Here is a 26612-nt window from a genome sequence, read left to right as displayed (position 1 = left end):
AAGAAGTAAAATATCTACAATATTCACATATTCACATAACCAATATCAAGGCATATGTTGCAACCATTCCTCGGCAACGGCGCCAAAAATTTGACGGTCACCCAAGGGTGTATTGGTAAAGATTTTCTTCAATAAAATTGCGTTGCAAGTATAGCTCTAACAAAAACAATCCTCGGGTGTCAAATTTAGAAGAGGGATTTGGTTGTCATAAGTTCAACCCCAATAGAAATAACCGAAGTATTCAACCCTCGGGTCGTCTCACAAGGAATGAGCAAACATGTGCTTTAACATTGGTTAGAAATCCGGGGTTGTGAGTTATGAGCATGAAAATAAATGGGAATCTTAACAAGCAAGTAATCTTAAATTGCAACGAACTAATTCAATTAACTAAGCAAACATGAGCAATTCCAATGAACAAGCAACATTCCACTTAATTCTATTATAAACCAAACAAGTAACTATAACTAAGGCAATTAGTTGAGAAATTTGGTTTTCAAATATGAATAATAAAAGCAACTCTTGGCTAGGCATGGGAATTGGGGTCACCATCCTTGTCTAACAACCATATCTTGACAATTATGAGGAACCAAGCTCATTAAGTCTACTTCCCAAAAGTCTTAAGTACGTAATATCTACTCCTAGATTTGAAGTATGTCAAATGGCTTTGATCACATCAACCCATAAGTCCCGACCTACCTAATAATTAGATTAGTAGTGGGTTGGCGTCAATGAGTATCAAATTAACCACTAAGGGCTCCCAAATCATCAAATCCATTAGACCCAATGACTCAAGTTTACCCAATTCCCTTGACCTAGGCCAATAGTGAAGAAGACTACTCCATAATCAAAGTAAACAATTCATCAAACACATGGTAAGCATTAACAAAAGTCATGTTCAAAATAGCAATTAAATTGAAATCTACAAGTACCCACTAACAATTATCAACAAACAATCATCCAAATAACAAAACTAAACATAGAAATTATCAATGTAATATCAACAAGTCAAGATTCACAACATTCATGAAATGGGTATAAAATGACAATTAACAAGGATTCATAAAACTATCACTAGATATAAGCAAAATTGTAACAAAGAATTCAAATTGAATAATTGAAACTAGTAATTAACAAGATCTAATTCATAATCCAACAAGGAAAGATCAAATTAAAACTAGATCTAGAGAGGAACAAGGGTTTCTCTCTCTAGAATAACAAAAGAACCAAAAACTCTCTAGAATTGTGTCTTAGTGTAAAATGAATGATCCCACTTTTTTCCCTAGCATCCTTGGGTCTTTTCCATGCAGAAACAGCTTGAAATTGGGCCTCATCAACCTCAGAAATCGCCAGGCACGATTTCCTTTAATGAGGTCACGTGCAGCTTCCCACGCGTGCGCGCCATGCGTGTGTGCGCGCCGATTGCTTTTGCAATCCACGCGTGCGCACCAAGTGCATGTGCGCGTCGATAGGAATCTCCTGATCCACGCGAATGCGTCCATCCTTGCGCGTCGCTTCCAGCCACATCATCCACGCGCGCGCGTGGAGTGCGCGGGTGCGCCACTGCTGCTCCTCCCAAGATTTCAATTCTTCATGTTCCTCCCTTTTTGTAAATGCTTTCCTCCTCTCTTCTTGGTCATTCCTACCCTATAATTCCTGAAATCACTCAATAAATACATCACGACATCGAATGGCAATAGAAGAGGACTAAAATATGGCAACTTTAAGGCAAAATAAGCATGTTTTCCATCATGAAGCAATATTGGGAAGTGAACACAAAACCATGCATTTCTGGCGAATAAGTGTGAGAAATATTGATAAAATCCCCCCAAAATAAGCACAAGATAAACCACAAAATTGGGGTTTATCACAAACAAATCAAGGCATCTAGTGGAATCAAAGGTGAATCAAATTTAGCTAATTAAGGGCCTAGAAAGCATGTTTTCACACCTAAGCACAAATTAGGAGACAATCATGAAACCATGCTATTTCATTGAATAAATGTGGGTAAAAGGTGATAAAATCCCCTAGAATCAATACAAGATAAACCCTAAATATGGGGTTTATCAACCTCCCACAGTTAAACCGAGTATGTCCTCATGCTTAAACCAAGAGAGAAACAAAGGGTATCATCATTTATTCAATGAAATCTTAACTAAGTGCAATCTAAACTATATGCAACTATCTACATGAATGCAATTGCTTGGTCAAAATAAATCAATTCTCAAGAAGCATATATGCACAAGGGTCTAGCACTAGCAAGTCTAATCCTCAATTGAATTGAGTTACTAAATATTTTTACAAACTTGCATGAAAAGTGATGATTGTAGGTGGAAACATGTAATTGAGCATCAAACCCTCACCGGATGTGTTTGCACTCTATTCGCTCAAGTGTTTAGGGTTGATTCACTCAATTCTCCCCTAATCATGCTTTCCAAGATTTGTTTTTTATCTAACAATTAATATTTATTCCATGCATGCATACAAGTATCATGAGGTCTTTTCATAGGTTGTAATGGGGTTAGGGTCAAGGTAGGATGCATATTTGGTCAAATGAGCTCGAAATTTGAATCTTTGATAAGCTTAAACTTTCCCACCTAACCTATGACATCCTATACAATTTCAAACTAACCTAACTACCCATTCTTCACTTTTCCACATACTCATGCATTTTCTTTTCATTTCACAATGCATTTGCATTGATTTTATTGAGCTTCACTTTGCTTTAGGGCATTTTGTCCCCTTTTTATTTCTTTCTATTTCTTTTTCTTTTCTTTCTATTTTTTTTCTTTTCTTTTTGTTCTTTCCATACTTTTTTTCCTTTTTCTTTTGTTTTTTTTTCTCATTTCTGTTTCTTTCAAACTATATACAAGAACATCAATGCATAAGGTTTATACATTTAATCAATACATGAGTATGTACCCAATTTCTAATATTTACAACAAAAATACAAAAATACCCTTTTATTCACCCAATGTCCCAAATTTCCCACACTTGAATGATACACCCACTAGCCTAAGCTAATCAAAGATCCAAATTAAGGACATTTATTGTTTTTCGCTTTAAGGCTTGTAATGTGCTAAAATTAAGAACGAATGGGTTAATCGTAGGCTCAAATTGGTTAACAATGGAAGATAAAAGGTAAGGCTATTTGGGTAGGTGAGCTACATGAAATGATGGTCTCAATCATATAAATGCATGAATACACAAAATAATGGACCTAAAGAATCAAACAAATCAAAGATTATAATCATAGAAAGAGAATAATTGCACACAAAAGGGGGAAATAAGTTGTTATAAGATGTAACCACACAATTAGGCTCAAATCTCACTTGCTTGTGTTCTTAGCTCAAAAATCATGTTCCACAATATATATATAATTCAAGCAAGTTCGATGAAAGGTTTTCACTCAAATCAATTAGTGCCCTATAGATAAAAATCTTGAAAAATTTTGTTATTTTGACTAAGCTTATTATGTATATATATATATATGCAAAGATAAGAAAATAAGAAAATGCAAGTAAAAATCTTAAAAACCTAAAATAAAATGCAAAAGTGTTGGGATTAGAAACTTGTCACCCAAAATCGCCGATTGGTCGGACGACCTCCCCACACTTAAAAGTTTGCACCGTCCTCGGTGCACTCAAAGATAAGTAAGGGGGTACGGTGACTCTCCGAGTTGCTACCTTCAGCTGGCGGATCAACCGGTGCTGCGTGTTCTTTGTCTTGCTTCCCTTTTGCTTGTGGTGCATCATGCATGAAAAATAGAAAATAACACCATAAGATAGTATAATACAAAAGCAAGGAAGCATACTTGTTGGAATGAGGTAATAATCACTAGAATTGAGTGAGTGAATTAGTGTGACATTGAGAAAGATTAGGTATGCGAATTCTAAATTAGGCACCTTTTAGAACACACATTAGCATAAAAAGCGATGTCACAAAAGAAGTATGCACGTCACTTATCCTAGTGTGCTTGTGATGCTTTAAGTAAACTTGTAAGGTAAAACAAGTATTAAAGAAGCATAAGAGCATTCAAGCTAGAAACATATGGATGCATATATTCTAGAAGCACAATGCATTAAGATAAATGCACAACATCCATCAAGAAATTGCCTAATCGAGGAAAAGGATACCAATTACATGGTGGTCAAATCATGCAATTCACAAAGAGTTACAAACTCGAAGGCGATTCTCATCGCTTGGTATTTTCAAAAAGTAAGCATGAAGATCTTAAAACCAAGTAGCAAAATATAACCTCAATCAAGGAATCCAACAAAGGTTATAAACATAATGATGTTAAGATAACATCCTTTTTCAATACTCGGCAGCAATTAATAGTAAACAAGCTTAACAATCTAACACTTACAATGAAAAAGAAGAGAAAATGAAATGAAAACTAACACTTACAATACTCGGAAAAATGGCTTAGCATTTAATGTTTTGATTCAAAATTTTTCAAAGTTGTTACTTGCCTATTAAGAAAGGTTCAATCTTTAAAATTTAAAATCATATCTTTTAGTTTCTTGTTAGTCAAGTAATCAACTTTAAGTTTCAAAATCAAATCTTTTTTAATTTCCTCTCTAAATCTTTTTCAATCAATCTTATCTTTTTGTTTCAATCATATCTTTTTCAATTTCAATCATATCTTTCTCAAAAACAAATTTCAAATCTCTTTTAATCAATCATATCTTTTTCAATTTCAATCATATCTTTTTTTAAAACTACCTAACTAACTCTCTCCTTCTAATTTTCGAAAATACCTTCCTCTTTTTCAAAAATTCCTTTTTAATTAATTAATTGTTTTAAAAATTTAATTTAATTTAATTTCCATTTTAATTTACGAATTTTAAATTTAATTTTAAAATATTTTTTTTATTTTTGAATTATTCTTCCCTCTCTCTCATCTCCTTCTAAGTATTTATTTACTTACTAACACTTCTCTTCATCTCATATCTCTGCTCCTATCCTCACCCTTGTGTTTGGATTATCCATCCTTCTTCACTCTTATTCCCTTTCTTCTTCTACTAACAATAAGGAACCTCTTTACTGTAACATAGAGGACTCCTCTTCTTTTCTTGTTCTCTTCTCTTTCATATGAGCAGGAACAAGGAAAAGGGCATTCTTGTTGAAGCTGATCCAGAACTTGAAAGGACTCTGAAGATGAAACTAAGAGAAGCTAAAATACAACAATCTAAAGATAACCTTACTGAAATTTTCGAACAAGAAAAGGAGATGGCAGCCGAACCTAACAACAACACTGCAAGGAGGATGCTTGGTGACATCACTGCACCTAACTCCAATTTACATGGAAGAAGCATCTCAATCCCTGCCATTGGAGCAAACAATTTTGAGCTTAAACCTCAATTAGTTTCTCTGATGCAACAGAACTGCAAGTTTCATGGACTTCCATCTAAAGATCCTTTTCAGTTCTTGACTGAATTCTTGCAGATCTGTGATACTGTTAAGACCAATGGGGTTGATCCCAAGGTCTACAGGCTTATGCTTTTCCCGTTTACTATAAGAGACAGAGCTACAGTATGGTTGGACTCTCAACCTAAAGATAGCCTGAACTCTTGGGATAAGCTGGTCACGGCTTTCTTAGCCAAGTTCTTTCCTCCTCAAAAGCTTAGTAAGCTTAGAGTGAATATTCAAACCTTCAGACAGAAAGAAGGTGAATCCCTCTATGAAGCTTGGGAGAGATATAAGCAACTGACCAAAAAGTGTCCTTCTGACATGCTTTCAGAATGGACCATTCTGGATATATTCTATGATGGTCTATTTGAATTATCAAAGATGTCATTGGACCATTCTGCAGGTGGATCCATTCACCTAAAGAAAATTCCTACAGAAGCTCAAGAACTCATTGACATGGTTGCAAATAACCAGTTTATGTACACTTCTGAAAGGAATCCTGTGAATAATGGGATGCCTCAGAAGAAGGGAGTTCTTGAAATTGATACTTTGAATGCCATATTGGCTCAGAATAAAATATTGACTCAGCAAGTCAATATGATTTCTTAGAGTCTGAATGGAATGCAAGTTGCATCCAACAGTACTCAAGAGACATCTTCTAAGGAAGAAGCTTATAATCCTGAGAACCCTGCAATAGTAGAGGTGAATTACATGGGTGAACCCTATGGAAACACCTATAATCCCTCATGGAGAAATCATCCAAATCTCTCATGGAAGGATCAACAAAAGCCTCAACAAGGCTTTAATAATGGTGGAAGAAACAGGTTTAGCAATAGCAAGCCTTTTCCATTATCCACTCAGCAAAAGACAGAGAGTTCTGAGTAGACCCCATCTAGCTTGGCAAACATAGTCTCTGATCTATCTAAGGCCAGTCTAAGTTTCATGAATGAAACAAAGTCCTCCATTAGAAATCTGGAAGCACAAGTAGGCCAGCTGAGTAAAAGGATCATTGAAACCCCTCCTAGTACTCTCCCAAGCAATACAGAAGAAAACCCAAAAGGAGAGTACAAGGCCATTGAATTGATCATCATGGCCGAACCTGCAATGGAGGGAGAGGACGTGAATCCCAATGAGGAAGACCTCCTGGGACGTCCAGAGATCAATAAGGAGTTTCCTTCTGAGAAACCAAAGGACTCTGAGGCTCATCTGGAGACCATAGAGATTCCATTAAACCTCCTTATGCCATTCACGAGCTCTGATGAATATTCTTCTTCTGAAGAAAATGAGGATGTTACTGAAGAGTAAGTTGCCAAGTATCTTGGTGCAATCATAAAGCTGAATGCCAAATTATTTGGTAATGAGACTTGAGAAGATGAACCTCCCTTGCTCATCAATGAACTGAGTGATCTGGATCAACTGAGATTGCCTCAGAAGAAACAGGATCCTGGAAAGTTCTTAATACCTTGTACCATAGGCACCATGACCTTTCAGAAGGCTCTATGTGACCTTGGATCAGGGATAAACCTCATGCTACTCTTTGTAATGGAGAAATTAGGAATCCTTGAGGTGCAAGCTGCCAGAATCTCATTAGAGATGGAAGACAACTCAAGAAAATAGGCTTATGGACTAGTAGAGGACGTGTTAGTAAAGGTTGAAGGCCTTTACATCCCTGCTAATTTCATAATCCTAGACACTGGGAAGGATGAGGATGAATCCATCATCCTTGAAAGACCCTTCCTAGCCACAGCAAGAGCTGTGATTGATGTGGACAGAAGAGAGTTGGTCCTTCAACTGAATGAGGACTACCTTGTGTTTATAACTCAAGGATCTCCTTCTGTAACCATGGAGAGGAAGCATGAAAAGCTTCTTTCACTGCAGAGTCAACCAAAGCCCCCACAGTCAAACTCTAAGTTTGGTGTTGGGAGGCCACAACCAAACTCTAAGTTTGGTGTTGAACCCCCACAACCAAACTCTAAGTTTGGTGTTCGGAGGTTCCAACCTTGCTCTGATTATCTGTGAGGCTCCATGGGAGCTCACTGTCAAGCTATTGACATTAAAGGAGCGCTTGTTAGGAGGCAACCCAATGTTATTTAATCATTTTTTTATTATTTTCTCTTTGTTATTTCATGTTTTATTAGGTTGATGATCATGTGGAGTCACAAAAACTACTGAAAAATAAAAAATAGAATGAAAAACAGCATTGAAAACAGCACACCCTGGAGGAAGGGCTTACTGGCGTTTAAACGCCAGTAAGGAGCATCTGGCTGTCGTTTAACACCAGAACAGAGCATGAAACTGGCGTTAAACGCCAGAAACAAGCAGCAGTCTGGCGTTTAAACGCCAGGATTGCACCCAGAGGAAAGCTGGCGTTAAACGCTAGAAACAAGCATCAGACTGGCGTTTAACGCCAGAAACATGCACCATACTGGCGTTTAACGCCAAAAACATGCTATAGACTGGCGTTGAATGCCCAAAAATAAGCAAGGAAGTGGCGTTTAACGCTAGAAACATGCTGCAATCTAGCGTTAAACACTAGGATTGCATATATAGGGCATTTTACACATCTAAAAGGTGCAGGGATGAGAAATCCTCATACACCTCAGGATCTGTGGACCCCATAGGATTCGCTCAGGATCTGTGGACCCCACAGGATCCCCACCTACTTCTTCTCTCCTCTTCACACCTTCTCATAACTCTCTTCCCCAAATACCCCTCACCAATCAACTCAATCACTCTTCTCCATCACCTCTTCACCAATCACATCCGCCCTCTCTTCCCCAAAAACCCCACCTACCTTTAAATTCAAATTAATTTTCCTCCCAAACCCAACCCTAAATGGCCGAACCCTAAACCCCTCCTCACTCCTATATAAAACCCTCATTCCCTCTTCATTTTCACACAACAAAACCCTTTATTCTTCCCCTTGCCCGAAACCATCTCTCTCTCTCTCTCCTCCATTTTTCTTCTTCTTCTACTTCTTTCTTTCTTCTTTTGCTCGAGGACGAGCAACCATTTTAAGTTTGGTGTGGTAAAAGCATAGCTTTTTGTTTTTCCATAACCATTCATGGCACCTAAGGACAGAAAAATCTCTAGAAAGAGGAAAGGGAAGGCAATTGCTTCCACCTCTGAGTCATGGGAGATGGAGAGATTCATCTCTAAGGTCCATCAAGACCACTTCTATGAAGTTGTGGCCAAGAAGAAAGTGATCCCTCAGGTTCCTTTCAAACTAAAAAAGAATGAGTATCCGGAGATCCGTCTTGAGATTCAAAGAAGAGGTTAGGAAGTTCTCACCAACCCCATTCAACAAGTCGGGATCCTAATGGTTCAAGAGTTCTATGCAAACGCATGGATCACAAGGAACCATGATCAAAGTGTGAACCCAAATCCAAAGCATTGGCTTACTATGGTTCGGGGAAAATACTTAGATTTCAGTCCGAAAAATGTAAGGCTGGCGTTTAACTTGCCAATGATGGAAGAAAATGCACGCCCCTACACAAGAAGGGTCAACTTTGATCAAAGGTTGGACCAAGTCCTCATAGACATATGTGAGGAAGGAGCTAAATGGAAAATTGACTCAAGAGGCAAGCTGGTTCAACTAAGAAGGCATGACCTCAAACCAGTGGCTAGGGAATGGCTAGAGTTCATTCAACGCTCAATCATTCCTACTAGTAACCAGTCTGAAGTTACTATAGACCGGGCCATCATGATTCATAGTATCATGATTGGAGAGGAGGTAGAAGTTCATGAGATTATACCTCAAGAACTTTACAAGGTAGCTGACAAGTCCTCCACTTGGGCAAGGTTAGCCTTTCCTCACCTCATATGCCACCTCTGCAATTCGACTGGAATTGACATAGAGGGAGATATCCTCATTGAAGAGGATAAGCCCATCACTAAGAAAAGGATGGAGCAAATAAGAGATCATGGACCTCAATATGAGCATGAGAAGATTCCCCACCATGAAATCCCTGAGATGCCTCAGGGGATGCACTTTCCTCCACAAAATTATTGGGAACAAATCAACACTTCCCTAGGAGAACTAAGTTCTAACATGGGACAACTAAGGGTGGAGCACCAAGAGCACTCCATCATCCTCCATGAAATTAGAGAAGATCAAAGAGCTATGAGGGAGGAGCAACAAAGACAAGGAAGAGACATAGAGGAGCTCAAGAGCACCATTGGTTCTTCAAGAAGAGGAAGACACCACCCTCACTAAGGTGGACTCATTCCTTAATCTTCTTGTTTATTTATTTTCCTGTTTTTTGATTTTTGAGCTTTATGTTTTATTTATGTTTGTGTCTTTACTATATGATCACTAGTGTCTAAGTGTCTATGCCTTAAGGTTATGAATATGAATCCATCACCTCTCTTAAATGAAAACTGTTTTAAAAACAAAAGAACAAGAAGTACAGGGTTTCGAATTCATCCTTGAAACTAGTTTAATTATTTTGATGTATTGACAATACTTTTTGTTTTCTGAATGAATGCTTGAACAGTGCATATGTCTTTTGAAGTTGATATTTATGAATGTTAAATATGTTGGCTCTTGAAGAATAAGGAAAAAGGAGACATGTTATTTGATAATCTGAAAAATCATAAAAATGATTCTTGAAGCAAGAAAAAGCAGTGAATACAAAAGCTTGCAAAAAAAAAGGCGAAAAAAATAGAAAGAAAAAAAAAGCAAGCAGAAAAAGCCAAAAGCTCTTTAAACCAAAAGGCAAGAGCAAAAAGCCAATAGCCCTTAAAACCAAAAGGCAAGGGTAATAAAAAGGATCCAAGGCTTTGAGCATCAGTGGATAGGAGGGCCTAAAGGAATAAAATCCTGGCCTAAGCGGCTAAACCAAGCTGTCCCTAACCATGTGCTTGTGGCGTGAAGGTGTCAAGTGAAAACTTGAGACTGAGCGGTTAAAGTCAAGGACCAAAGCAAAAACAGAGTGTGCTTAAGAACCCTGGACACCTCTGATTGGGGACTTTAGCAAAGCTGAGTCACAATCTGAAAAGGTTCACCCAGTTATGTGTCTGTGGCATTTATGTATCCGTTGGTAATACTGGAAAACAAAGTGCTTAGGGCCACGGCCAAGACTCATAAAGTAGCTGTGTTCAAGAATCAACATACTGAACTAGGAGAATCAATAACACTATCTAAATTCTAAGTTCCTATAGATGTCAATCATTCTGAACCTCAATGGATAAAGTGAGATGCCAAAACTATTCAAGAGGCAAAAAGCTACAAGTCCTGCTCATCTGATTGGAGCTAACTTTCATTGATATTTTGGAATTTATAGTATATTCTCTTCTTTTTATCCTATTTTATTTTCAGTTGCTTGGGGACAAGCAACAATTTAAGATTGGTGTTGTGATAAGCGGATAATTTATACGCTTTTTGACATTGTTTTTATATAGTTTTTAGTATGATTTGGTTAGTTTTTAGTATATTTTTATTAGTTTTTAATTAAAATTCACATTTCTGGACTTTACTATGAGTTTGTGTGTTTTTTTGTGATTTCAGGTATTTTCAGGCTGAAATTGAGGGACTTGAGTAAAAATCAGATTCAGAGGTTGAAGAAGGACTGCAGATGCTGTTGGATTCTAACCTCCCTGCACTCAAAGTAGATTTTCTGGAGCTACAGAACTCCAAATGGTGCGCTCTCAATTCCGTTAGAACGTAGACATCCAAGGCTTTCCAGCAATATATAATAGTCCATACTTTGATTAAGGATAGTTGACGTAAACTGGCATTGAACGCCAGTTCCACGCTGCATTCTAGAGTCAAACGCCAGAAACAGTTTGCAAAGTGGAGTTAAACGCCAAAAACAGGTTACAAACTGGTGTTCAACTCCAAGAAAGACCTCTACACGTGTAAAGCTCAATGCTCAGCCCAAGCACACACCAAGTGGGCCCCAGAAGTGAATTTCTGCATCATTTACTCATTTCTGTAAACCCTAATAACTAGTTTAGTATAAATAGGACTTTTTACTATCTTTAGTTTCATCTTTGATTAGTTTTATGCTATCTTAGACTTTTGTGAGGGCTGGCCATTCGGCCATGCCTGAACATTTATCACTTATGTATTTTTAACGGTAGAGTTTCTACACACCATAGATTAAGGTGTGGAGCTCTGCTATTCCTCAAATATTAATGCAAAGTACTACTATTTTTCTATTCAATTCAACTTACTCCGCTTCTAAGATATTCATTCGCACTTCAATATGATGGATGTGATGATCGTGACAGTCATCATCATTCTCAACTTATGAACGCGTGCCTGACAACCACCTCCGTTCTACCTTAGATTGAATGGATATCTCTTGGATATCTAATACAGGGGACCGAGTCCGAGATATTAGAGTCTTCGTGGTATAAGTTAGAACCCATGGATGGCCATTCCTGAGATCCTGAAAGTCTAAACCTTGTCTGTGGTATTCCGAGTAGGATCTGGGAAGGGATGGCTGTGACGAGCTTAAAACTCGCGAGTGCTGGGCGTAGTGACAGACGCAAAAGGATCAATGGATCCTATTCCAGTATGATCGAGAACCGACAGATGAATAGCCGTGCCGTGACAGAGCATCTTGGACCAAAATGATTTCTTCTGAACCAAAACTCAAATCAAAACTCCGATTTCACCAAAATGATCCTCTCTTCTTCCTCTACATAACCATGTGACTTATCAATGCTGGAAATAAGGTGATATGGCTGTCTCCCTCCCTCTTCAATTCGGTTTTCAAGGAAAACCATGCAAAACATGTGTTTTCTTGTTGTTCTTCCTTAGGAATCATGCTTAACTTGACTTGAGAGCCAAGAAACATTAATTTCCAGCAAGTCTAAGGTGAGATATCTCTTCCTAACATACTAAGTGAGATCTGGTCAGTTGAGAGTTTTTAGATTTAAAGTTGTTCTTGATGTGATTTAGGAGGAAAAAGTGCTTAAGAACCACCTGAAAGTTTAACCGAATTACGAGCAGCAAAACCAGGTAGGATTTGACGAATTTAATCTTGATTGATTGTCTTTGATTTGTGTGATTATGATATGGTTTGGTTATGCTTGAAATTGATTGCTTATATGAGTTATTCTTGGTGAAAGTTTGTTGAAATGTTGGAGAAAATTTGATGAAATTTGATGATATTCAACTTTGAAATTATGTTCTTTATGGCTGCGGGAAAAGCGAACCCTAGGCCTTAAATTGGGGTTCAATTTGTGTTAAAATCATGTAGAAAAGATGGGGTTTTAGTGGCTGGGAATTTATTATGAATTTTGGTAAAAATCGGTTGCTGAAAAGACTGAAAAACGGGTAAAAATAGAGAAAGAATCTGAAGAATTTACGAAGAACACTTTGAGTGTGGTGAAGAACAATGAAGAACACCTTTTAGATCTTAAAAAGGGCAAGGTTGTAATTATTTTGGTGTTTGAGGGGTTATTTGGTAATTTTTGAAAGTTAGGGTGGTTAAAGTGGAAATATTAAAAGTTACCGGTGGTAAAAAGTGAATTTTAAAGGTTCAAAGTTAAAGTGGGGTAATTTTTGAAAATATATTAATAAAATAATAAATAATTATAAAATATTAAATAATCATATTTAATTAAAAATAATATTTTAATAAAAATAAAAAAATAATGCGAAAAAGGCATTTTTCTGTAAAAGCTTTAGAAAGACAACTTTAAGCGCAGAATCTCATAATTACCTTCACAAAACACTTAGGGAGTGGTAAAAACATATTAGTGAGGCAAATATAAAGGAAAGATAAAAAGTTAAAGAAGAGATAAAAATCAAGGAAAAGTCTGTAAAGTACTAATGACAGAAAAACAGACAGAAATTAGTGAACGAACTAGGGCAACATAGTTAGTCCTTAAGTTGCGACTAGGGTTAGGTATTATATGAAAAGTTAAACTGTTTCAGTATAGACTTAATGAACCTATACTTGGGACAGGCATACTATTCATACCGAAATTTACATAAGCTTTAAATACATACGTTAAGCAGAGAAATCAGAGCAGAGTAAAGAAAACACAGAGAACAGAGTAACCAGAGAAAAGTAAAGAGATACAGAAAAAAGAGTAATCAGAGCAGAGTAAAAATTTAAACTGAAAAGAGTAATATGATAAAGAGAATAAAGAACAAGCAGAGGGCCTGTTGAAAGGTCATTTGTTGTGTTAAGGCAACTCCAGAGATATTTGTATATTCAACTGCTGCTTTTCTGTTGGCCCTAGAGGTCCTGTAGGCCCAAGTTCACCTACAGTAAGTTGTTATTCCTGTAGGCCGAAGTTCGCCTACAGTGAATATCAATTGTGTATCTCAGGGTGTTGCTCCTGTAGGCCAAAGTTCACCTACAGAGAGTTGTGATACCTGTAAGCCGAAGTTCACTTACAGGGATGCTATTTCTGTAAGCCGAAGTTCACTTACAGAGGTGTTATTTCTGTAGGCCGAAGTTCACCTACAGAAAGTTGTTGTGTTTTGTTTAGACTATTCCTGTAAGCCGAAGTTCACTTACGGGAGTGCTATTTCTGTAGGTTGAAGTTCACCTACAGAAAATAAGCCATATCTAGGACTAGTTCCTAGGTAATGTCAGGCTGCAGGTTGTAAACCGACGCGTGAGCTCATGGCCTGCATAGGACAGACATGCATCATACTTGGTTGTGCATTTCCTTTGTTATGATTGTGGTATGAATGTATGCTTTCCTTGTTTGTATTCTATTCTCTGTGTCTATTTTGTATTTTCTTGTATCCTTCTGTTTGTGTTCTGTTTTTTATTTTTCTATTTCCTCTATTTATCTTCATCTTCTATTTACTGCTTTCTGTATTTTTCCATTCGTTTGCAAAATAACATATAATTAATGAACTTAACTAATAACCCCGACCCTACTAAGAACTCCCCAGTTCTTACCCCTTCTCTCTCCCTTCCCCTTTCAGATGGAAGCAAGAGTTCCTCTCTGTAGTTCACTGACGATCCTTTGTAGAAAGGATTCCGCTCTAGGTAGTTTTCTAAGTCTAGGGTGAATATCTTTCTCTGTTTATATGTATATACTGTGAGACCAGCCAATGTTTGCACCCCATTTGTATGCGAACGTTAACTTAAATAATGTGTACGAGACTCTTGTTGTGTGGCTACTTGATGAGGTACCAGAGAGACGTCCTATGCCAATGTCTGATCGTGCAGAGGAGTAGCATATAATGTTCTACCTTTTGGTGATGTTCCACCTGACTTGAGTTTTGAAGACCTAGAACGTACTTTCCCTCGCTTTAGTAGTTTAGAGGGACTAGGTGAGTATAGAGTCTAGGCTAGCCTGGGCACCAGCTTAGGGACTTCTTGAACAGGTTAGGGCCTAGGATGTTGTATGTATATATATGTATATAGTTATTATCTAGCTATATCTAGGGGTGTTCTAACTAAAAGTCTATACTTAAATAAAAGTTGGATCACTGAATGTTGTTGACTGCTTGTGATGTATTTATGTGTGATTGTTTATAACTGTTTTATCTGTTATCAGTTGTGAATTGATTATGAATGATTCCGTCTATTAATCCAAATGTTTTCAAAAAAAAAAAAATACCCCACAAATTAACTACGTTTTTAACAACAAATCAGGCTCATATGATAAATAATAGATAATAATTAGGAAGACAAATTGGTAGCGCTCAGTTTCTGGTATGATCAAGACATATTGAAAATTGGGTCGTTACAATTTGGTATCAGAGCAGTTCGTTCCCAGTAGAGCCTGGGGAGTGGACTGACTATGCTTCATTGCATACTCTGCTTGTGTGTCTCATGATGTTAGGGTATCTTCAAGATACATTTGGCATGAATGTCTATGAGTGCTCATTTTGGGAATGTTCATGCCTAGCTTGAGATATTAAGACTGATCACCTTAATATTGATTGTTTGGTGCGGATAAGACCTCAATGACTGTGAATAGGCATGGTTTAATCGAGTTCTGAACGACATATTCGTGAGAGGCACAACTATTCTTATAGCTGTTATGATCTCCATGACCATGGCTATGTGATATTTAGATGCTGTAAGGAATGAACTGATATCTTCATCAGGATGGCTTGAAGGAAATAGACTGCTTGAAGATGGATTCTTGCATGCGGCTGAAATTTTGAGGGCAAAATTTTCTTTTAGGAGGGTAGAATGTAACAACCCTGATTTTCGAGTATGCGAGATCTTTTCCGAAGGCACGGATTTCGCCAGAAGATCAGTAAAGGGAACACCTCTTCTATATCAACAAGTATCTCAATCCTCATTGTTATTATGTCATCCTTAAGCTAGAACCTTTTCCGAGGCAAGCTCGATAACGCAATCGCGAAGAACCTAGTTTTTGAACCGTATCGGTTGGCAGTTTTGATTCTGATTTTCGTAAATAGTCTCTGTTTGACGAGCCGGACTCGATTCATGAGAGGAGAGAAATAAAAGTATAATATTATCATTATATTAGTATTAGAAAATGCTTGAATGATATTATAAGGTTACCTGGTCTATTTTAGTTAAAAACAGAAAATCAGTTTAACCGGGTTTACGGTTTACTGGTGCAGCTTAGCACCAGCACTCTCTGATGACTTTAGCAATGCTAAGGCCTCATTATACATGTTTTATTCTCATAATAAATATGTTACTAGTGTCATTTATGCTAGTAGCTCAGAAAATAATTTTTAGAGATGTTTTTACGAGTGTTCCGATACATCTAGTTTTAGTAGTTATACACCTGAGATATTTTAATATTATTTTAACCCACCTCAAAGCCAACCAATCACAACTCACCTTACACTCTCAAGACACTCCAAGGCTGGTCATTTACTCCCTTTGGCCGAAATTGAAAGGAGAGAAAAGAGAGAAAACTTCATGAACACTTAATCTTCAAAGTTTGATTTTTTCTGAACCAAAACTCAAATCAAAACTCCAATTTCACCAAAATGATCCTCTCTTCTTCTGCTACATAACCATGTGACTTATCAAGGCTGGAAATAAGGTGATATGGCTGTCTCCCTCCCTCTTCAATTCGGTTTTCAAGGAAAACCATGAAAAACATGTGTTTTCTTGATGTTCTTCCTTAGGAATCATGCTTAACTTGACTTGAGGGCCAAGAAACGTTAATTTCCAGCAAGTCTAAGGTGGGATATCTCTTCCTAACATACTGAGTGAGATTTGGTCAGTTGAGAGTTTTTGGATTTAAAGTTGTTCTTGATGTGATTTAGGAGGAAAAAGTGCTTAAGGACCACCTGAAAGTTTAACCGAATTAGGAGCAGCAAAACCAGGTAGGGTTTGACGAATTTAATCTTGATTGATTGTCTTTTATTTGTGTGATTATGATATGGTTTGGTTATGCTTGAAATTGATTGCTTATATGAGTTATTCTTGGTGAAAATTTGTTGAAATGTTGGTGAAAATTTGATGAAATTTGATGATATTCAACTTTGAAATTATGTTCTTTATGGCTGCTGGAGAAACGAACCCTAGGCCTTAAATTGGGGTTCAATTTGTGTTAAAATCATGTAGAAAAGATGGGGTTTTAGTGGCTGGAAATTTATTATGAATTTTGGTAAAAATCGGTTGCTGAAAAGACTGAAAAACGGGTAAAAATAGAGAAAGAATCTGAAGAATTTACGAAGAACACTTTGAGTGTGGTGAAGAACAATGAAGAACACCTTTTAGATCTTAAAAAGGGCAAGGTTTTAATTATTTTGGTGTTTGAGGGGTTATTTGGTAATTTTTAAAAGTTAGGGTGGTTAAAGTGGAAATATTAAAAGTTACCGGTGGTAAAAAGTGAATTTTAAAGGTTAAAAGTTAAAGTGGGGTAATTTTCGAAAATATATTAATAAAATAATAAATAATAATAAAATATTAAATAATAATATTTAATTAAAAATAATATTTTAATAAAAATAATAAAATAATGCGAAAAAGGCAGTTTTCTGTAAAAGCTTTAGAAAGACAACTTTAAGCGCAGAATCTCATAATTACCTTCACAAAACACTTAGGGAGTGGTAAAAAAATATTAGTGAGGCAAAGATAAAGGAAAGATAAAAAGTTAAAGAAGAGATAAAAATCAAGGAAAAGTCTGTAAAGTACTAATGACAGAAAAACAAACAGAAATTAGTGAACGAACTAGGGCAACATAGTTAGTCCTTAAGTTGCGACTAGGGTTAGGTATTATATGAAAAGTTAAACTGTTTCAGTATAGACTTAATGAACCTATACTTGGGACAGGCATACTATTCATACCGAAATTTACATAAGCTGTAAATACATACGTTAAGCAGAGAAATCAGACCAGAATAAAGAAAACACAGAGAACAGAGTAACCAGAGAAAAGTAAAGAGATACAGAGAAAAGAGTAATCAGAGTAGAGTAAAAATTTATAGTGAAAAGAGTAATATGATAAAGAGAATAAAGAACAAGCAGAGGGCCTGTTGAAATGTCATTTGTTCCGTTAAGGCAACTCCAGAGATATTTGTATATTCAACTGCTGCTTTTCTGTTGGCCCTAGAGGTCCTGTAGGCCCAAGTTCACCTACAGTGAATATCAATTGTGTATCTCAGGGTGTTGCTCCTGTAGGCCAATGTTCACCTACAGAGAGTTGTGATACCTGTAAGCCGAAGTTCACTTACAGGGGCACTATTTCTGTAAGCCGAAGTTCACTTACAGAGGTGTTATTTCTATAGGCTGAAGTTCACCTATAGAAAGTTGTTGTGTTTTGTTTAGACTATTTCTGTAAGCCGAAGTTCACTTACGGGAGTGCTATTTCTGTAGGCCGAAGTTCACCTACAAAAAATAAGCCATATCTAGGACTAGTTCCTAGGTAATGTCGGGCTGCAGGGTGTAAACCGACACGTGAGCTCATGGCCTGCATAGGACAGACATGCATCATACTTGGTTGTGCATTTCCTTTGTTATGGTTGTGGTATGAATGTATGCTTTCCTTGTTTGTATTCTATTCTCTGTGTCTGGTTTGTATTTTCTTGTATCCTTCTATTTGTGTTCTTTTTTTTATTTCTCTATTTCCTCTATTTATCTTCATCTTCTATTTACTGCTTTCTGTATTTTGCCATTCGTTTGCAAAACAACATATAATTAATGAACTTAACTAATAACCCTGACCCTACTAGGAACTCCCCAGTTCTTATCCCTTCTCTCTCCCTTCCCCCTTCAGATGGAAGCAAGAGTTCCTCTCTGTAGTTCACTGACGACCGTTTATAGAAAGGATTCTGCTCTAGGTAGTCTTCTGAGTCTAGGGTGAATATCTTTCTCTGTTTATATGTATATACTGTGAGACCAACCAATGTCTGCACCCCGTTTGTATGCGAACGTTAACTTAAATAATGTGTACGAGACTCCTGTTGTGTGGCTACTTGATGACGTAAAAAAGAGACATCCTATGCCAATGTCTGATCGTGCAGAGGAGTAGCAGATGATGTTCTACCTTTTGGTGATGTTCCACCTGACTTGAGTTTTGAAGACCTAGAACGTACTTTCCCCCGCTTTAGTAGTTTAGAGGGACTAGGTGATTATAGAGTCTAGGCTAGCCTAGGCGCCAACTTAGGGACTTCTTGAATAGGTCAGTGCCTAGGATGTTGTATGTATATATATGTATATAGTTATTATCTAGCTATATCTAGGGGTGTTCTAACTAAAAGTCTATACTCAAATAAAAGTTGGATCACTGAATGTTGTTGACTGCTTGTGATGTATTTATGTGTGGTTGTTTATAACTGTTTTATCTGTTATCAGTTGTGAATTGATTATGAATAATTTCGTCTATTAATCCAAATGTTTTCAAAAAAAAAATACCCCGCAAATTAACTACGTTTTTAACAACAAATCAGGCTCACATGATAAATAATAGATAATAATTAGGAAGGCAAATTGGTAGCGCTCAGTTTCTGGTATGATCTAGAGATATTGAAAATTGGGTCGTTACATTGCTTCCCTTTTGCTTGTGGTACATCATGCATGAAAAATAGAAAATAACACCATAAGATAGTATAATACAAAAGCAAGGAAGCATACTTGTTGGAATGAGGTAATAATCACTAGAATTGAGTAAGTGAATTAGTCTGACATTGAGAAAGATTAGGTATGCGAATTCTAAATTAGGCGCCTTTTAGAACACACATTAGCATAAAAAGCGATGTCACAAAAAAGAAGTATGCACATCACTTATCCTAGTGTGCTTGTGAAGAACGAATGATTGATGGTTTAGAATTCAGAATAAATTCTCGTTGCAAGTATAGTTTCTAAACCAAGAAATAATCCTTTCTTAGAAACGTTTTGGTTGTCACAAGTAACAAACCCAATAAAATTTATAAACCGAAGTATTCAAACCTCGGGTCGTCTTCTCAAGGAATTGCAGGGAGTTGTTCTTATTATTAGTTATGGAAAACAGTGTTTTGGATTTTGAAAGGTTTGAACAAGGAAAATAAGTTGCAGGAATTAATAAATTAATATCTAATAAAACCCTTGGCAAGGTATGAAAATTCGGAAGTCCTATCCTAGTTATTCTTATGAGAATTGAGTTTAATCCCACTTAGTTAACCTTTACGAAAGCAAGGGAAAGTCAAGTGGACTAATTAGTTAGATCCCTAAGTCCTAGCCAACTCCTAAGGAAAGACTAGAGTTAGTGAAATTCAATTCAATTAGAAAAATTAATTAACAATCACGATAAGTTTGATAACTCAAGAGCCTCCAGTTAATCAATTAAAGCCAAGAATATAAAAAGGTAAAAAAGAATCATAAATCTGAAATACCTCAATTTATATCAAATAAAGAAAATCCTAACATGAATGATTCATAAGCCAATTTGGCAACATAAGTAATTAAAGAAAAGCATTAAAGTATCTGAAGGTAAAAGAGAAATATAAAGTAAAAGGAATATTGAACCTGTGAAGAAGTTTAAATAATAAGTTGAAATAATAAGAGATCCTAATTCCTTTAAGAGGAATCCTAATCCTAAATCCTAAGAGAGAGGAGAGAACCTCTCTCTCTAAAAACTACATCTAAATCTAAAATTCTGAATTTATGAAAGCATGATCATGAATGAATGGATTTCCCCCACTTTATAGCCTCTAATATGTGTTTTCTGGGCCGCAAACTGGGTCATAAACAGCCCAGAAATCGCTGGAGAAGAAATCTGCCATGCTGATTTTCATCACTGCGAGGCGTCCACGTCGAACACGCATTTGCGTTGCCTAGAGTCAGGGCAACTATGTATATTACATATTAAATCGAAGCCCCGGATGTTAGCTTTCCAACGCAACTGGAACCGCGTCGTTTGGACCTATATAGCTCAAGTTATGATAGTTTTAGTGCCAGAGGGTCAGGTTGACAGCTTTGCAGTTCCTTCAACTTCTTGTATTCCTTCCACTTTTGCATGCTTCCTTTCCATCCTCTGAGCCATTCCTACCCTATAAACTCTGAAAAAACTTAACAAACATATCAAGGCATCGAATGATAATAAGAGAGGATTAATAATTAGCAATTTAAAGGCCAAAGAAGCATGTTTTCAATCATAGCACAAAATCAGGAAGGGAAACGTAAAACATGCGATTTCTATGAATAAGCGTGAGAATAATGGATGAAAAACCACTCAATTTAGCACAATATAAACCATAAAATAGTTGTTTATCAACCTCCCCATACTTAAACATTAGCATGTCCTCATGCTAAGCTCAAGAGAAGCTATAAAGATGAAGAGGAATGATAGAATGTATGAAATGCAACCTATCTATATGAATGTAACTACATGCAAAATGCATTTTTCCTACTTGGTTAAAAGTAAACAAATTTTCCAAGACAAACATAAATTAGATTTCACTAATTCAAATTATACAATAAAAGACAAGTAAACTTGTAAGAAGATACTCATGAAAGCAGGGAACATAGAATCAAGCATTGAACCCTCACTGGTAGTGTATATCACTCTAATCTCTTAAGTGTCTAGGGTCAATCACTCTACTCTTTCCTAGTCATGCTTTCCCAACCTTGTTCTTCATCTAACCAATCAACAAATATTTAGTATACCAATGCAAACATCATGAGGTCTTTTCACGGTTGTAATGGGGCTGAGGTAAAGGTAAGGATATATATATATATATATATATAAGGCTAAGTGAGCTAACAAAGTGAATCCTTGATTAGTCTAAGATCTCACCTAACATATACAAACTTTATATAATTTAAAATGCTTTACCTAGCTACCCAAATTTTTCCCACTTTTGTATTACATGCTCATGTATCAAACTTATTTTTGAATTTTGTCCCATGTGCATTGATTCTTTTTATTTTGCATTTGGGGTAATATATATATATATATATATATATATTTTCAATGCACATGGTAATTTAATTATTTGATTTCACATGAGCATGCTTCCAAAATTTTCAAATAACTTATTCAATTTAATTCCCTTTTTTTTGTTTTTTTTTTATCATCCCATGTTCCCATAAAATTTTCCACACTTAAATTATACACAATATCTATCTTAAGCTAACCAAGGATTCAACTTGGGATTTTTATTTTGTTTTTCTGCTTAAGGCTAGTAATATGGTTATGAAATAGAAGGGGGTTAAAAAGCTCAAAGTGGCTAACAAGGGTGACATAAAAGGGTAGGCTTATTTGGGATAAGTGAGTGAAAACAAGTAATGGCCTCAATCACGTGCAAGCATGTAAATACACTACATAATGGACATATAGAGTGGAACAAAGTAAGATTGCAATTATAGAGAAGAAACACACAAGAATAAAAATATTATGGTTAATTAATGTAACCATGTAAATAAGCTCAAAATCTCACAAGTTGTGTGTTCTTTGGCTCAAAAACCATGTTTAAAATACAACTTCCAAACAAGTTTAACATAAATTTTTCAATTTAAATTAGTGAAATACTATAAAAATTTCTTGAAAAAAAGAAAATATTACTTCAACCAAGTAGTAAAATATGCACAAAATCAAGAAAATATGCAATAAAACATGTAAATGCAACAATGAACTAACAAATAAAGTAAAATATTGGTGTTGAGAAGAAAATAAGTAACCCATGGAGATCGGTATCGACCTCCCCACACTTAAAGATTGCACCGTCCTCGGTGCATGCTAAGATGTGCAAGTGGACGGGTTTCTCCAACTAATGCTTTTCTTCCAGAGAATGTGCAGATGGACTTGTCTGTCTCCCCATGTAAACGTCTTCCGGTTCCCTTCCGGGTGGCCATCCTGAAAGAAAAAGGGAGGAAAAGTAACCCAGAAATAAAGATAAGAAAATAAATGAAGTATGGGTGGGTTAATGCCAATTGATAAGGGTCTCATTTACATGGAAGCTTCAACATGTACGTGAGAAAACAATAGAAGCACATGGCAAATCAAGAGTGCAAAAATTGCAACAATGAGGAGGAGTGTGGGTAATGAAAGACAGTATATGTTCATATCAATGCAAAAGGAGTACATGTATAAAAGATTGGCATTGATTTAAATAATATTACCCAATCAGAATAAAACAAGTCACTAAGCACCCAAAATAATACAAGAGAAGATGCAACAGTTAAATAAGAAAATTTAACACCAACAGAAAAATAATAAATTTAGAAAAAAAAAGTAAAAATATGCACAAAATTAAAATGCAATGAATAAAAGTATGCAAATTAACTAAAATAAAATGAAGGTAAAAAAGAATGGGAAGTGGAAGAGATAAAGTAAGAAAGAAAGAAGAAAGAAGGAAAGATAGAAGAAATTAGGATTAGAAAAGAAAAGATAAGATAATTGGCACTGATTTGGATAAGTTGTGCGGCGCAGGCGACGCGGACGCGTGGTGTGCGATAAGGTCAGGTGACGCGGACGCATGGGTCACGCGATCGCGTGGCCTGATTTATGCGATTGGCGCGAGTGCAGCCTCGCATTCGCGCAACTCTCTGTTCGAAATTCCTTTTGCCAAATTTTTGGGTGACGCGTTCGCGTGGTTGACGCGATCGCGTGGATGGCCATATTTTGAAAATGACACGAACGCATGGGGCACGCGTTCACGTGAGTGGGCTTGTGCTTCCAGCATGGGTCCATCCTCATTCCAGCCCAACTTACTGCCATGCACCCATTTACGTCGAATCCATAGAGCCACGCGGACGCGTGGGGAAGCTATTTTCCAAATGACGCGGCCGCATCGGTGACACAGTTGCGTGGGCATATTTGTGCCTAAGGCACGCCTCCAGCCACGCTCTCGCGTGACTCTCTGTTCACCTTTCTTTTCTTCCTAATGCACTTGTGACGCGGACGCGTCAGCGACACTTACGCGTCGCGTGCAATTTTTTTTTGTTTTTTTGTTTTTTTTTAAATGCAAAATGCAGAATGCAGTATGCAGATGTTATGAATAATTCCAGGTTCAATGAAATAAAATAAAATTCAAAAACAAACAAAACTAAATAAAATTATAGTTGAAAAAGGAACGATCATACCATGGTGGGTTGCCTCCCACCTAGCACTTTTAGTTAAAGTCCTTAAATTGGACATTTGGTGAGCTCCTTGTCATGGCGACTTGTGCTTGAACTCGTCTTGAAATTTCCACCAATGCTTGGACTTCCAATAAGCTCTATCAATACTAAGTAAATTCCTCAAGCTTTGATGGGGTTCTTCACAAGCTTTGAGCTCCCAAAGTTAATCCTCATATATTCATGGATCCCAAATCTTGTTTCTACACCCGTCTTCAAGTTGATTATCATGATTCCATCCGGGTGGTTCAGTTTTAGAATTCTCACTGAAGCATCCAAACAACTTCCTAGACCTATTCAATTGAGCTCTACACCAACCTTTGCGTTTAAACTTAAAGCTTCCAACCGTAATGAACCTTGCAGGGAAATTTTTACCACTGACCATCTTCTGCTTACTCTTAATGCCCCAAAGAGCTCTAAGTTGACCATCCGTCTCTAGTAGCCCATATTCAAGTGGGAAAGTAAAGGTCAAGGATAAGAATTTTACCCACTTGAATGTTGTGTTGGACGGTAATGGCCTTGGGGGCGGTGTCTCTAATAAACTTGCAAGCTCCACTTCCTTGTGCTCTTCTTTGACATCTTCCACCTCTTTGCAAGCTTCTTCAATTTCAACCTCTTCCTCTTGGTAGATTTCTTCCAATTCAATCTCTTCTTCATTACTTTCCAAGGGCATGGGAGGTTGTGCTTCTTCTTCTTGAATCTCCATCTCTTGATCGACCTCTTCCAAGTCCTTAACCATGACATGCCTTGGAGGTTGTACACCCTCCTCAACATCAAATGCAACCGTCTTGGAAGTAGGCTCTATGTCTTGACTTTCCCATGGAGGTTCAGCATCTCGCAAGTCTTCAACCACTTCTTCCTCTTCAATAATTACTGCTTTGTACAGTAGTTTTAATATAAAATCGTACTCATCCTTGATGATTTTCTTTCCATGACAACTCCTTTCAACTATTCTTTCATCTTTAAGGGTCTCTCCTATCTCCACATTTTGGGCCTCCTCTTGCTCTAAGACAAAATCAGACTCCTCCTTGATGTCTTCATTCACTAATTCTTCAACCACACCTTCGACTTCAAGGGTCTTTACTACCTTCACCTTCAGGGCCTCCTCTAGCTCCTTATGAAGTATGGATTCGCGAAGATGATCCCTTCTCTCTTATTCCATGTCAATAGCATCATTGGGATCATATTGCTCTTGGATTGATGGATGTGGGTGCTCTTCCATGCATGGTGATCATGGGATGGAGAGATCATTCTGTGGTTAAAAAGGAAGTGCACTAGAGCATGAGAGTTGATTGTTGAAGGTATTTGGTGGTCTGATTTGGGCGACAAGAGCTTGTATAGTAGAGTTTAGATCGGCAAGTGCTTTCTCCATAGAGGTTTAGGTTGGATAGGAGGGTTCATTTGTTGGGAGAAAGGGTTCATTGTAGGAAGGTGGTTCATCTTGATAATGATAAGGAGATGGTGTATATTGAGGTGGTGGTTCATGAGAGTAGTTGTGTTGGAATGGGGGTGGTTCTGTGTATGGTTCATTTGGCTCATAAGGTGGTTAGCATGGTGGGTACGGGTTAGGATCATATGGAGGTGAATGGTGGAAAGGGGCTTGTGAGTATGGTGGTCCAAAGCTATTTTGAGGAGGTGGTTCATTGGCATATGATGGAGCTTTCTGGTAATTACAAGGGAGTCCACCATATCTATTGTCTTGGCATGCATTGTAGGATGGTCGTTGTCCATGGTATCTTGGAAGGTGATGTTGCCGAAAGGGTTGATCAGATCCTCGTGGCTCCTTCCATCTCTGATTGTTTTGACCTTGATGCATGTTCTTGTTATAATTTCCATTCCTTGCAACAGCATTGGGACCAAACTCAAAGCGATGGGGGTGAGAACTCATAATAGCAAATAAAAATTAAAAACGAAAATAAAAACAAATTTAAATTAAAAGGTTATTGAAATTTAAATTTTGAAAATTAAATTTTGAGTTTTAAATTTTGAAATTTGGAATTTGAAATTTGAAATTTGAAAAAATTTTTAAATTTGAATTTTTTTAAATTTTGAAATTTGAATTTTGAAAAAGTCAACAATATAAGATAAAGTTTTGAAAAAGGTTTAAATTTTGAAAAGGGTTTGATTTTTAAAATTTAAAATTTAAAATTTAAAATTTGGATTTTGAATTTTTGAATTTAAATATTAAAATTTAAAATTTGATTTTTGAAATAAGATAAGATAATATTTTGAAAAAGATATAATTCTTTTTTTGTGATTTTCGAAAAAAAATCAATTAAAATAAAGAGCAATAACCTCTTAATTTACAAAAAAACAAAAATAAAAACAAAAATAAAAAAACAAATAAACAAGCAAAAAGTAAATATTTACAATAACCAATAATAAGGCACACGTTTGCAATTTCCCGGCAACGGCGCCATTTTGAAGAACGAATGATTGACGGTTTAGAATTCAGAATAAATTCTCATTGCAAATATAGTTTCTAAACCAAGCAATCATCCTTTCTTACAAACGTTTTGGTTGTCACAAGTAACAAACCCAATAAAATTTATAAACCGAAGTATTCAAACATCGGGTCGTCTTCTCAAAGAATTGCAGGGAGGTGTTCTTATTATTAGTTATGGAAAACAGTGTTTTGGGTTTTGAAAGGTTTGAACAAGGAAAATAAGTTGCAGGAATTAATAAATTAATATCTAATAAAACCCTTAGCAAGGTATGAAAATTCGGAAGTCCTATCTTAGT

General features: G+C 36.6%; 1 non-coding gene across 1 annotated transcript; it reads right to left on the bottom strand.

Moving 5' to 3' along the window:
- Positions 1 to 5631: 5631 nt before the first annotated feature.
- Positions 5632 to 5739, bottom strand: LOC148561805 (small nucleolar RNA R71). Its single transcript, XR_015887037.1, has one exon. It is a non-coding gene; the product is annotated as a small nucleolar RNA R71 (small nucleolar RNA).
- Positions 5740 to 26612: the final 20873 nt, after the last annotated feature.

The sequence above is a fragment of the Arachis ipaensis genome, chromosome B6 (assembly GCF_059453495.1).
Source record: "Arachis ipaensis isolate K30076 ecotype BB chromosome B6, ASM5945349v1, whole genome shotgun sequence".
Classification (NCBI taxonomy): domain Eukaryota; kingdom Viridiplantae; phylum Streptophyta; class Magnoliopsida; order Fabales; family Fabaceae; genus Arachis; species Arachis ipaensis.
Note: the sequence above shows the minus strand (reverse complement) of the source record. Positions and strands in the feature narration are given on the sequence as shown.